Source organism: Protopterus annectens, chromosome 3.part0 (genome assembly GCF_019279795.1).
Source record: "Protopterus annectens isolate FY-2018-M chromosome 3.part0, PAN1.0, whole genome shotgun sequence".
NCBI classification, from domain to species: Eukaryota; Metazoa; Chordata; order Ceratodontiformes; family Protopteridae; genus Protopterus; species Protopterus annectens.
The window spans coordinates 1,119,994,467-1,120,008,205 of NC_056731.1; positions in this window are offsets into that span (position 1 = coordinate 1,119,994,467).

The following is a 13,739-nucleotide window of genomic DNA, read 5'->3' on the forward strand; positions in this document are numbered from 1 at the left end:
CTAGCAGTAGTGTCCAAGCCCACACCACAATACTATGTGAGTACCTACATAGCTGTATGGATTCAGCAATACCTGACACGACATCATCATCTCCCTCAGGTTCATAGATTAGTACTAGGCTAAGTGCCCTAGTGGGCCATTTTAAGCCTAGCCAATTACCCCATGTGAGAATCAAACCCTGCATCTTGTGTCTGTAAGGTAAACACCTTAACCATTATGCCAACCTCCCACCCCAGGGTAGGGTAAACCTCTGTGGTGGACAGCAGCAATACACAAATACCATAATAGGTGTAAATAATTGCTGGACAGGGCCAAGAAGTAGCAGGTGCCTAAATGGCAGCAATGTCACCTTGGTCTGAACAAGCAAATAAGGTCACAGGTGAATTACCCTAAGGCTATCTTTGAGTGCATATTGGACACATCCACCAAGGCCAATCATTAGGCCTTCCACACATATGTCTGCATTTCCAGAGGCAACACACCCAAATCTGCTTTGTAGTGGGGGGGGGGTCAATAACATAACATGAGATATAGCCAACCTGCTGCAGACAGGTTAAGTGTAAGCATCACCCCCTGTCCCCCCCCCCATTGGTGCAAGTGGACATGCACAGCACCTGCCTCCCTCCCCTCATCATCAGGAACCAGGTCCATAGTGCCCTCTCAAAGGCAACACACAGAAGTCTCCATAGGCCTGATACCATCCCTGGCTGCATCCTACATGAACTCAGGGATGAGCTCTCAGCTCCATTACACACTGTAGTCAACCAAAGCTTGAGCACCAGTATCATCCCATCTACACAGAGGACAGCCACTCTCATCCCTATACACAAAGGCGGGGCAATCCACTGACCCAGCCAATCATATGCACATCAGCCTAACTAGCCTGATCTGCAAGGGCATGGAAGGCAATATCAAGGACCTTATAAACAGGGACATTGGCAACCTCAAAATGCTTGAACCCACAAATGTGGTATTGTCAAAGGGAGATCAGGCCTGTTAAACCTGGTCATCTTCTCTGAAGCAGTCAACAAACACAAGGATGAGGGGAAGATGGTGAACAGTGCCTACCTTCACCTAGCCCAAATCTCTCACAATAATCCCCTGGTGGCCATGATACATAAGCCTACACAGCTAGGCATCAACCTGTATGTTAGCAGATGGATAACTAACTGGCTCAATGATAGTACCCACTTGGTCAAAGTAGTGGAAGCCACCTCTAGTAGTAGACTCTTACAGATTGGTGTACCCCAAGGACTGGTCTGAGGACCTCTACTGTTTGAGATATACGTTTCTGAAGTACAAGACAAAAGCAGTGGTCTGTGGCTGACCAGATTTACAGATGATTGCAAGCTGGCATCTGTCTTACATTCCCCTACTGATGTGAGCATCCTCCAAGAGGCCCTTACCCAAATTAATGACTGGTGCAAGAAGCATTGCCTCAAACTGAATGCCAGGAGATGCATCAAATTCCCTGTTGTAGTAGATGTCATCCTCACTAATTATGACAGTAATAACAATGTACTGAGCATGCAATCAGGTGTGAGTCAACTTGTGCACCAAGGTTGGTAGCAACCTAACAGTTTCCCATCATGTGGGCACCATTGTACAGAAGGCTGTCTACATGGCTCACCTCACAAATACAGGTATGTCATCCAGGAACCAGGAGGCCACAACATCCCTGTACTCTACCCTTATCAGATGCATTACTGAGTACAATGGCTCCTTCGGCATGCACCTTGCCAAGCAAATCCAGTGTCTGCAACACCTATCCTATACAGACAGGCTGAAAGCCCTGTCCCTGTACTCAGTCTCATACAGACTGATCATAGGTGATCTGTATCTGGCATACAAGGCCATTTCCAAACCAGCCTTGATGGTGTTTCTGCATATCTGTAAGATGAACTCCACTCACGCAACATACATGCAAGGCCCTCACCTGGTCTGTGACATGTATAGTACTTGTTGGTCAGATTGTGCATCATCCCACACAGTACACTGTAAAACACATTCCCTCCTCATGTCTAGCAGAGTACGTGTATATCCCTCTTGAAGAATAAGCTGGACAACTGCATGGGGAATGGAAAAGACACCCCTGGGATCCCACGTGTGTCCCAGCTGTACAGGTGAAACAGGTGCTGGCTTTGAAGGGACATGGGTGAAAATCTGGGCTAGGCTTATGAGGGCATCCAGGTCAATAGCCTTGTATCATCTTATGAAGCTATGCATCTAGTACTTTACATGTTTCCTGTATGTATTGCAGACTGCCCTGCAATATTGTCTGAAATGAATCCCTGTGAGTCTGAACTGTGTAGGTACTGCAGTGATAGAGTATTCTCCTGTTCCTTCATTAGTTATTATCACATATCGTTAAACATTGTCATTGTGTCTGGTCTGTATAGCAGTAAGTCAGCTCTTACAGTACTTGCATATGCACTTGGTCACACTGTATAGATCACTCCTGTAGCCTTGGTCCACAGTAGGATTTGTCACCCTTTGCTGAAGGCCTTACAGTAGCTGTTAAAGAGATGGATTGTGGCAGTGAGAACTATGGTAGGGTCTGGCCTGAAGGGCTCATAGGTGGCAAAGCTGTGGCAGACTTTACCAGGAGTGTGTGTGTGTATCAGCAAACATAAAACCGCAGGGTATTAATTTACATATCCGCAGTAAAAACCAAACAGTGCTGGCAGAAGTTATCTCCAACAACAATAAAATGAACAGTAAAAAACAAAGCAGGAGGTAGCAGCCACGGCTTTGTAGAATAACAGCTTTATTAGTAAAAGAGGTGAGCGCTTTCGTGGCACCAGCCACTTCATCAGACAATCAAAGAAGAGTAAAGCACAGCATTTATACCAAGCTTATTATTGCAATCAACTGCCCAATTAATCCTTAAAGCCACATACTTAGTAAAATAAGTTTGATATCTAGTGTGAAAATTTTAAAAGCTTAAAATTAAAAACAGCTCAACAATGGAAACAGCATATTACATCATGCAACTTAATACATACAATATAAAAGTATAAATATATATAAAAGTGTAAAAATATATAAAAAAGTATAAAAGGTCAAGGGGGGAGGGGGGTACTACCTATTATTTCTTTAAATCTCTATTTAGAAGAATGGGTTTAATACTGATTTTGTCATTCAGGCCTACCCCAATGTTAGCTCGTAGCCTTATAATCCATTCTAGTTCCCTAGTTTCTACTCTATTCCTAACATCTCCACCTCTATTGTTGGTATAGACTTTATCTATTACTAAAAATAAAAATTTGTGTGTCTCATCATGGTCCCTCACATGCCTGGCTAAGGCATTTGTCTCTATTCCTCTGGTGATATCATATACATGCTCCCTCATCCACTCTCTCAGCATTTGCGTTGTCATTCCAACATAGAAGGCAGGACAGACTGTGCAGTGTGCCAAGTATATAATATTCATACTGTCACAGTTAGCTAATATTCTGAAGGTAAACTCCTTCTTTAGATCTGAATGTAGAAATCTACTTCCAGTGTCAACGAAGGTGCAGTAATTACATTTATTGCAGGGGAAGGTTCCATATCTGACTGCATTTTCTATTCTTGTTTCCATGGGTTGTGGTCCACAGAATAATCTTTTTATAGATTTTTTTTATTCTTATAAGCAAATCTCAGGGTCTCACCTACCAACCTTTTAACATCATCATCAGCACATAGTATATTCCAGTTTTTTCGATATACTTCCTGTAAAGATCTAATGTTACTCGAGAAGGATACTTGTACTCTCATGTGTTTCTGACTAACAGTTCCTTCATCTATGATGGTATTCATATCTGAAAAGTATGGCTTACCTATTCCTTCCCCTGCCTCAGATAGACCCACTAATGACTGTTGTATCTCTTTTTCACTGTACCCTCTATGTATGAACCTTTCCTTCAAGTTCTTGATCTCTTCCTCATACTTATTTTGATAAGCTGTGAGTCTTGATGTTCTCAGTCCTTGGCCTCTTACAGTGTTCTTAAATATATGTCTTGGGTGCATGCTCTGTCTATGGAGATAGCTATTCCTATAACATTCTTTCCTATATATTTCAGTTTCCAGAATACCTCTATCTTTTTGAAGTATCCTGACATCCAGATAATCTATATCATAGGAATGCTTCATTGAAAACTTAAGGAAGCTGGTACTATTGTCTATTTTGTGGAAGAATGATAGAAATGAGGCTACATCACCTCCCCATAGAATAAAGAGATCATCCACAAATCTCCTGTAGAACTTCAGATGCCTTCCCATCTCAGTCAGTAGGAATTCTTTCTTCCACATAGCCATAACAATATTTGCGTACCCATTTGCACATGAAGTGCCCATGGCCACGCCATCCTTTTGTATATATAAATTTCCTTCAAACAAAAAGATATTGTTCTCTAATATCAGTTCCATCAACAGTGATAATAAGTCAATAACTTGTACATCATATGTTTCGTCTTCCATTAAATACTGTTTGAAGAGCTCAACACCTTTACTATTGGGGATGACTGTGAATAGAGATTTCACATCCAACGTAATCATGAGCCATCTATCCTCCACAGCTATACTCTTACAAAATGCATACAGATCTTTTAAATACTGTTTTGTGTCAGTTAATATATATACATTCTTTTTCAACACAGTTTTAAGGTGGTGCTCCACAAAAATGGACAAAAGTTCAGTGCACCAGCCCCTCCCTGATACAATGGGTCTCATGGGGGGCACTCTGGGATGTTTATGTATTTTGGGGAGTCCTTGTATGATGGGTAGAACAGGTTTGTCTACTACAAAGTACATGAATAGCTCTTGGCTAATAACTCGACACTGTAAGCATTCAAATAATGCATTGTATATTAACATGCTGCTTACATGCACCTGTTGAATATCTACTTTCTGATAAGAGATGTCATCATTCAACATTGTCAGCATAGATTCCTTATAAAAAACATAATCCATTACCACTAGAGAACCACCTTTATCAGCTGGTCTCACTGCGATGGAGCGATCATTACACAAAACCTCCAAAGCTTCTTTTTCTTCTCTGTTTAAATCATAGAAGCATTTCTTAAAGATATCACTATCATGCATCTTATATATTTCTTTTACACATGATTTTTCGAATGTCTCAATAGCAGCATTGTTTACAGGAATATAGCTACTTGGTTTCTTAAAAATGTTTACACAGCTATTACTCATATTATTGTCACCAAACTGAGATTTAAGCATAAGATTCCTAGTAAACATTTTAAGTTCTATAATACTGTCAGTCATATCCATTCTACTTGCCGGTACAAAGGATTTCCCTTTGTTCAATACACTTATCTCAGAATCAGTTAAAATCCACCGTGATATATTCCATACTAATGGATGTTGGATTGTTGCCACATTTTCTTGAGTGTCAAAGGTTGTTCCTCTTCTATGGACGCTTTCCGTTTCATCCTTCCTCTGCTCGTGGAGTGGTTCCGAAAATTTGTAATTCGTATAGGATACGGTGATGAAAGAGCCATGCTGTCAGATGGAACTGATGACATACGGCTACTGTTAAAGTTAGTAGATACATTTCTTTCTGGAAATTTGCTGCGAGCTCCTCTTTCAAGCCTCTGTATCTCACTGCTGCTTGTGGAATCAGAGGGAGGTGTGGTAGGAAGTGGCATTACAGCATTGGAGTTCTCTAGTGTATCTCTAACAAGAGAATTGGCAGGCTCAATTGGTTTGAGATTCAATGGGCTGAGTAGAGCTACTCCTATTCACAGCATTGTTGTGCTCTCTGGAACAAGCAAAGACACGCCCACTAGAAAAATCTTGTAAGTCCCTTTGCACTTTCTTTTTCTTATAGCCCATCAGTTGCTGATCATAAACAGATATAAGTTCCAAGACATAGTCTAATTTTAAATCGACAATAGCATGCGGATATTTTTCATAGAGTTCTGCTTGCAGTTTTCAGACATTGGATGATATAGTGAGTTCTTCTGGCTTAAAGAAATCTATTAGTAGCTGCATATAATTGCGACTGGTTTCTAAGTTAATCTGCTGCCACTTTAATAATAAATCTTTGTACATAGTTCCATAAGTGGGCATTTTCAGTACCCTTAAGCCCCGAGGTAACTCTTGCCAGCACTGTTTGGTTTTTACTGCGGATTCATTTACATTACGAGTGGTGCTGGACATGGCAAAGGGAAATGTCTATATTATTGAACTGAATTATGCCCCTGAAAAGGGAAATCGATGGAATTTTATACAAAGGAACCTGCATGAGCTTCTTGAGGTCAAAAACAACCCCTTGCTAGAGGTAGAGCCTCTAGTGCAAGATTTGCAGCAAGAAGAAAACAGTGAGTATGTTGTTGCTGCAATGAGAAAAGACTTGTTTAAAATTGAAAATGATTTATGGAAATTGAAACGGCTTCAGTCACAGAGACTTTATTTTGAAGCCTGTCTGAAGCTTAATATAGTCCCTCGGGGCTTAAGGGTACTGAAAATGCCCACTTATGGAACTATGTACAAAGATTTATTATTAAAGTGGCAGCAGATTAACTTACAAACCAGTCGCAATTATATGCAGCTACTAATAGATTTCTTTATGCCAGAAGAACTCACTATATCATCCAATGTCTGTAAACTGCAAGCAGAACTCTATGAAAAGTATCCGCATGCTATTGTCGATTTAAAATTAGACTATGTCTTGGAACTTATATCTGCTTATGATCAGCAACTGATGGACTATAAGAAAAAGAAAGTGCAAAGGGACTTACAAGATTTTTCTAGTGGGCGTGTCTTTGCTTGGTCCAGAGAGCACAACAATGCTGTGAATAGCAGTAGCTCTACTCAGCCCATTGAATCTCAATTGGTTTCCTAAGCAACTGATTGAGCCTGCCAATTCTCTTGTTAGAGATACACTAGAGAACTCCAATGCTGTAATGTCACTTCCTACCACACCTCCCTCTGATTCCACAAGCAGCAGTGAGATACAGAGGCTTGAGAGAGGAGCTCGCAGCAAATTTGCAGAAAGAAATGTATCTACTAACTTTAACAGTAGCCGTATGTCATCAGTTCTATCTGACAGCATGGCTCTTTCTTCACCATCTATACGAATTACAAATTTTTGGAACCGCTCCACGAGCAGAGGAAGGATGAAATGGAAAGCGTCCATAGAAGAGGAACAAGCTTTGACACTCAAGAAAATATGGCAACAATCCAACATCCATTAGTATGGAATATATCACGGCGGATTTTAACTGATTCTGAGATAGGAAAGAATGTTATAGGAATAGCTATCTCCATAGACAGAGCATGCACCCGAGACATATATTTAAGAACACTGTAAGAGGCCAAGGACTGAGAACATCAAGACTCACAGCTAATCAAAATAAGTGTGAGGAAGAGATCAAGAACTTGAAGGAAAGGTTCATACATAGAGGGTACAGTGAAAAAAGAGATACAACAGTCATTAGTGGGTCTATCTGAGGCAAGGGAAGGAATAGGTAAGCCATACTTTTCAGATATGGATACCATCATAGATGAAGGAACTGTTAGTCAGAAACACTTGAGAGTACAAGTATCCTACTTGAGTAACATTAGATCTTTACAGGAAGTATATTGAAAAAACTGGAATATACTAAGTGCTGATGATGATGTTAAAAGGCTGGTAGGTGAGACCCTGAGATTTGCTTATAAGAATAAAAAATCTATAAAAAGATTATTATGTGGACCACAACCCATGGAAACAAGAATATAAAATGCAGTCAGATATGGAACCTTCCCCTGCAATAAATATAATTACTGCACCTTCGTTGACACTGGAAGTAGATTTCTACATTCAGATCTAAAGAAGGAGTTTACCTTCAGAATATTAGCTAACTGTGACAGTATGAATATTATATACTTGGCACACTGCACAGTCTGTCCTGCCTTCTACGTTGGAATGACAATGCGAAGGCTGAGAGACCGGATGAGGGAGCATGTATATGATGTCACCAGAGGAATAGAGACAAATGCCTTAGCCAGGCATGTGAGGGACCATGATGAGACACACAAATTTTTATTTTTAGTAATAGATAAAGTCTATATCGACAATAGAGGTGGAGATGTTAGGAATAGAGAAGAAACTAGGGAGCTAGAATGGATTATAAGGCTACGAGCTAACATTGGGGTAGGCCTGAATGACAAAATCAATATTAAACCCATTCTTCTAAATAGAGATTTAAAGAAATAGTAGGTAGTACCCCCCTCCCCCCTCGACCTTTTATACTTTTTTATACTTTTTTATATATTTTTACATTTTTATATATATTTATACTTTTATATTGTATGTATTAAGTTGCATGATGTAATATGTTGTTTCTATTGTTGAGCCGTTTTTAATTTTAAGCTTTTAAAATGTTCACACTAGATATAAAACGTTTTATACTAAGTATATGGCTTTAAGGATTAATTGGGCAGTTGATGGCAATGATAAGCTTGGTATAAATGCTGTGCTCTACTCTTCTTTGATTGTCTGATGAAGTGGCTGGTGCCACGAAAGCGCTCACTTCTTTTACTAATAAAGCTGTTATTCTACATAGCCGTGGCTGCTACCTCCTGCTTTGTTTTTTACTATTAATTTACATATGTTGTCTTCCCCTCACAGGTGAACATGGGGGTTGGTGTCTCTCCCCCTCACAACTTAATGTCAGTGTCTTATTGGACTCTCAAGATGATGGTGGTCATAGTGAGGCACAGGTGGGGTTGTCATGGCCTGAATCTGTGCCATTGGTTGGTATCCCATTGTCACCCACGATGTCCCCGCACACAGTCAGTATGCCCACACATACCCAGTCCCTAGCAGCTACAGATAATGGACAGTTGGAGGGTGGTGGCATGGAATAGGCTAGTGTGGTGACCAGGGAAAGTGTGAGTGCAGATACTATCCATAGCCAGAGATCAGACGAGGTCACACACAGGCAGATGGACAAGGGTGCTCAACGGAGGACTGCTGCCCATCAAGCCCCTGTCACAAGTGCCACAGCAGGTGTCACCAGACACATGTTATCATCTGTCATGGAGGCACAGGCACGTACTGACCACAACACCAGAGAGATGCTCAGGGTTATGAATGCAGCACTTTCTGCCATGCGTGATGACCTCCACAGCATTTGTGATGCCAGATGTCATTTTGCCAATGTCATGGAGAGATGGTGGGGTGAGACACTGCCACTGCTCGACCATGCCATGTCTGCGCTTGAGCATGTGGTGGGAGAAGGGCATCGGCCGGGTGGACGAAGGTCAGCAACATGATCAGCTGAGAGCCCATCTGGCCATGCACATTCACAGTCCTGTAATGCCAGTACCACCAACACTACCGATGGGAGGATCCTGTCCCCACCACACCAGAGCAGGCCATAGGCACATGGTCCTGGCCAGTCCTGTCAGGGACACGGATCCAGCAGACAGCAGTCACCATCGAGGAGTAGTACTGCATCTGTCCTTGGGCCTGGTGGTGCCAGTGAGAGTCCTGGCAGAACCAGTTCCTGTGTCCCTGCCAGGAGATGGTGAACCATACATCCTGCCATGTACAGTCCATGGCTGTCCAACATAGCCCTGTGTCAGGCATCCACATGGCTTGACTGTGTGCAGTCAAACACTCACACATCTCTATCACAGGCTGGTCACCACCAGACATACATAGCTCCTCTGCACGGCCCAGCTGAACACCACTCCTCCAGACACACACACACATGATGTCAACCATATGGCCCAGCCTAGGCCTCTGGAAATCCCACACCACACCCTGTGTATGTGATGATACTTGTGCCGCAACCCTGTTATTCATACCATCGATGCAGGGACATACTTGTATGAGTCTGATGCACAGGGTGAATATAGTACAGTGTAGCAATGTAATGCTGTATAAGGTGCTGTCTGCTGGCAACAGCTATGAGTACACATCGAGGTGTATATACTTTGTTAGCCATGATGCATTATTGCTGTTAGTATTGCTGACTGACTGTATTGTCACACACTGTACTCTGTTTGTGTTCCAGGTGTCTCTGGGCCTGCTGACAGTAGCAATGATGAGTATGGCAGAGTGGAAATGCAATGACCTTTTCATAGCCAAGGTACAGCTATATATGTACATGTTTACCAGGTGTTTACATGCAACAGTGTGTGAGGGACAATTGTGGCAGACAGTGTGACCTTGTATACATACCCTTGACATAGCCAGATAGCCTTCATACATGTCACCTGGGTGATCTGTAGGACTTCAGGCTCACACATGCAGAGGTAGCTACTTGAGTACTGGTACTAGGTCCCTCACAAGCTTAGCCATTACTTTAACTGCAATAGATTCACCTATCAGCACCTGTTGTCCCTGCCATTTTTGTCCCATCCACTCAACTGTCATGCAGTTGATGAGGGTATGCCTGGTACTGTGTATGACAGGTTTGGGGGTAGCCTGTGTTAGTCTAACCTGACAATCACCAGCATGTGTATCTGCTAACTCATATGCATGTGTGGCCTCTCATGCTGGTAGTGTACACAGAGTCATAGTCCTGTACATGGGGCAGCTATTGAAGGACTGAGTGCAGCCCCTACCTGCACAGTCTTACAAACAATAGCGCTAGGTACATAACACAAATAGCACAGAGATAATGTAGTGTTGCAGTGTCTGCCACTACTGTTCAAGTGGGTGACAATTTTGGGCTGTTAGGATTGCCAGTGGTGGGTTCAGAGGCCCTTAATATGGTAGAGCCATCTGACACACACACACGCACACACACACTGCTGCATGGGGACATGCATTGAAACACATGTACATGGAGTTGACACTTCTCAGAGTAGATGACCTACCCATCTATTTATGTACAATACACAGTGATACGACGATTGCATGCACCACAGTGGCTTGGTGTTAGAAACTTTGTAACTGTGCTTGTACAGTGGATGACATCTGTATGTGCAGAAACTAAGTTGGAACTGGGGGAGTTCACAGGGTGGAAGAGGCACACAAAATGGTATAGCCATCACATACACACAGTAAAGACAGCCACAGGGGCTGTGTATACAGAAACACATACACAGTTGCAAATAGACATATTAGTAACACTAAATATTCACTTGTATGTACTATAGTGCTATGTACACATGACATGCTCCACACAGATTATATACATAGGACATAACACACAACCTCTTACAACACGTAATCTTGCAAATACCTTCATGGATAGTGGGGTAACCCACCAGAAATAGCGGTTGGTCTCATCTACTGCTCCTATAAACCTTCACAAGTGATAGAGTGACAGACATTGTATCAGCATGATGTGTCAGTCAGGTACAATGACTGATGTTGGCATGTGTGTCACTGTGGTAACTGTGACATATTTGGCAATGATATCACAGGAATGCTCATTGTTAGGGGACACAGACCATGTACAGGTTGCAAACGTGGATATTCCAAGTGCATCTGTACAGATGACTGTTATGGGCTGTATAGTGTTACATGGTGCATGTGAGGAAGATGCCATTAACAGGCTCTTTAAAATAATGTCACGGGTAGGGGGTCCAACAGGCCTTAAAATGGTATAACATACAAACACACAATAGCCACAGGGGATATGCTTCACACACACACACTACTATAGTCAGTATTGAGATTAGATCCCCTACCAATCTAATTATTTGTACTATAGTATTTACACAGTTACTGCACATGCCACAGACCTTAGAGGGCTGACAAGTGTATACATGTACATCTGTGGTGAATGACATCAGCAGGCCTTGTAAAGTAGGGCAATGGGAAGTGTACTGGGTGGTACATGCCTCAAAATAGTATAACCCATCCACCAGAGGATGTGATTCTCAACCAAACACACACAGGTAAGATATGATTCTTTTACACAAACACACACACACACACACACACACACACACACACACACACACACACACACACACACACACACACACACACAGTATCATAGCTGCCAGTATTGAGTTTAGAACCCCTACTTATCTAGTTATGTGTACTACAGTGTTACACAGTTATCAAATGCACCACAGAGCTTGTAGGATTTAACAGTGTCCCAAGGTACGTCTAAGGTGAATTACATCAGGAGCCCTTGTAAAGTATGGCAATGGGAAATGTACTGGGTGAGAGGGGCATCAAAATACATTACCCTAGAAACATACACACATACAAACACCTTCACACACACATTTGTCAGAACTGAGAATTGAACTCCTGCCTTTCTAGTTATTTGTACTATACCATTACTTAGCTATTACATGCACCATGGAACGTATAGGACGGAGGGCTGTCCAAAGGTAATTCTATGGGCAATGACATCAGCAGGACTGCTAAAGTAAGGCACTGGGAAGTGTTGTGGGTGGGAAATTCCTCAAAATATTTCATCCTACAAACATACACACTTACAAACACTTGTACACACACATTTGCCAGAACTGAGAATAGAACCCCTGCCTATCTAGTTATTTGTATTATACTGTTACATTGTTATTGCACATGCCATGGAGCTTATAGGGCTGAGGGTTGTCCAAAGGTACTTCTGAGGGGAATGACATCAGCAGGACTGCTAATGTAGGGCACTAGGAAATGTAGTGGATGGTAATGGCCTAAACCTGTTACACACACACACACACACACACACACACACACACACACACACACACACACACACACACACACACACACACACACACACACACACACACACACACACACACACACACACACACACACACACACACACACACACTTGCCAGGACTGGGATTAGAGCCCCTACCTATCTAGTTATTTGTACTATAATGTTATGCAGTTATTGCATATGCAACAGAGCTTATAGGGTTGACAAGTGTCCAAAGGTACTTTTAAGGTGAATGACATCAGCAGGGGTGCTAAAGTAGGACACTGGGAAGTGTTGTGGGTGGGAAAGTCCTCAAAATACTTCATCCTACAAACATACACACAAGCACATGTACACACACTTATACACAGACACACATTTGCCAATACTGAGAATAGAACCACTGCCTATCTAGTTATTTGTACTATACTGTTGCATAGTTATTGCATGAGCCATGGAGCTTATAAGGCTGGGGCTGTCCAAAGGTACTTATAAGGGGAATGACATCAGCAGGACTGCTAAAGTAGGGCACCAGGAAGTGTACTGGGTGGAAATGGCCTAAAACTGTTTCACCTACAAACACACACACACACACTTACATTTGCCAGGACAGAGATTAGAACCCCTACCTATCTAGTTATTTGTACTATAGTACTACTATAGTATTATTAGTATTATTATAGTATTATAGTATAGTAATAGTATAGTATTGCACTGCTACAAAGCTTATAGGGATGGCAGGTGTCCAATGGTACTTCTAAGGTGAATTACATCAGCAGATCTTGTGTAGTAGGGCAGTGGGAAGTGTACTGAGTGGGAACGGCCTCTTAATACTTAAACCTACAGAAACACACACACACACACACACACACACACACACACACACACACACACACACACACACACACACACACACACACACACAGGCAGGTGATGTGATATTATAACCCCCACCTCAGTATTATTACACAATAGAGCTCACTTTCTTGCTGCCAAGTGTGACTGGTTATGACTGGTATGCCACTGTCCGCAGCAGGACACCACTCTATGCCATTAAGGTTATCCCTGTGTATGACTCACTCTCTGTGTGTGTCGCCCTGTGTCTCTGTCTCTCTCTCTCT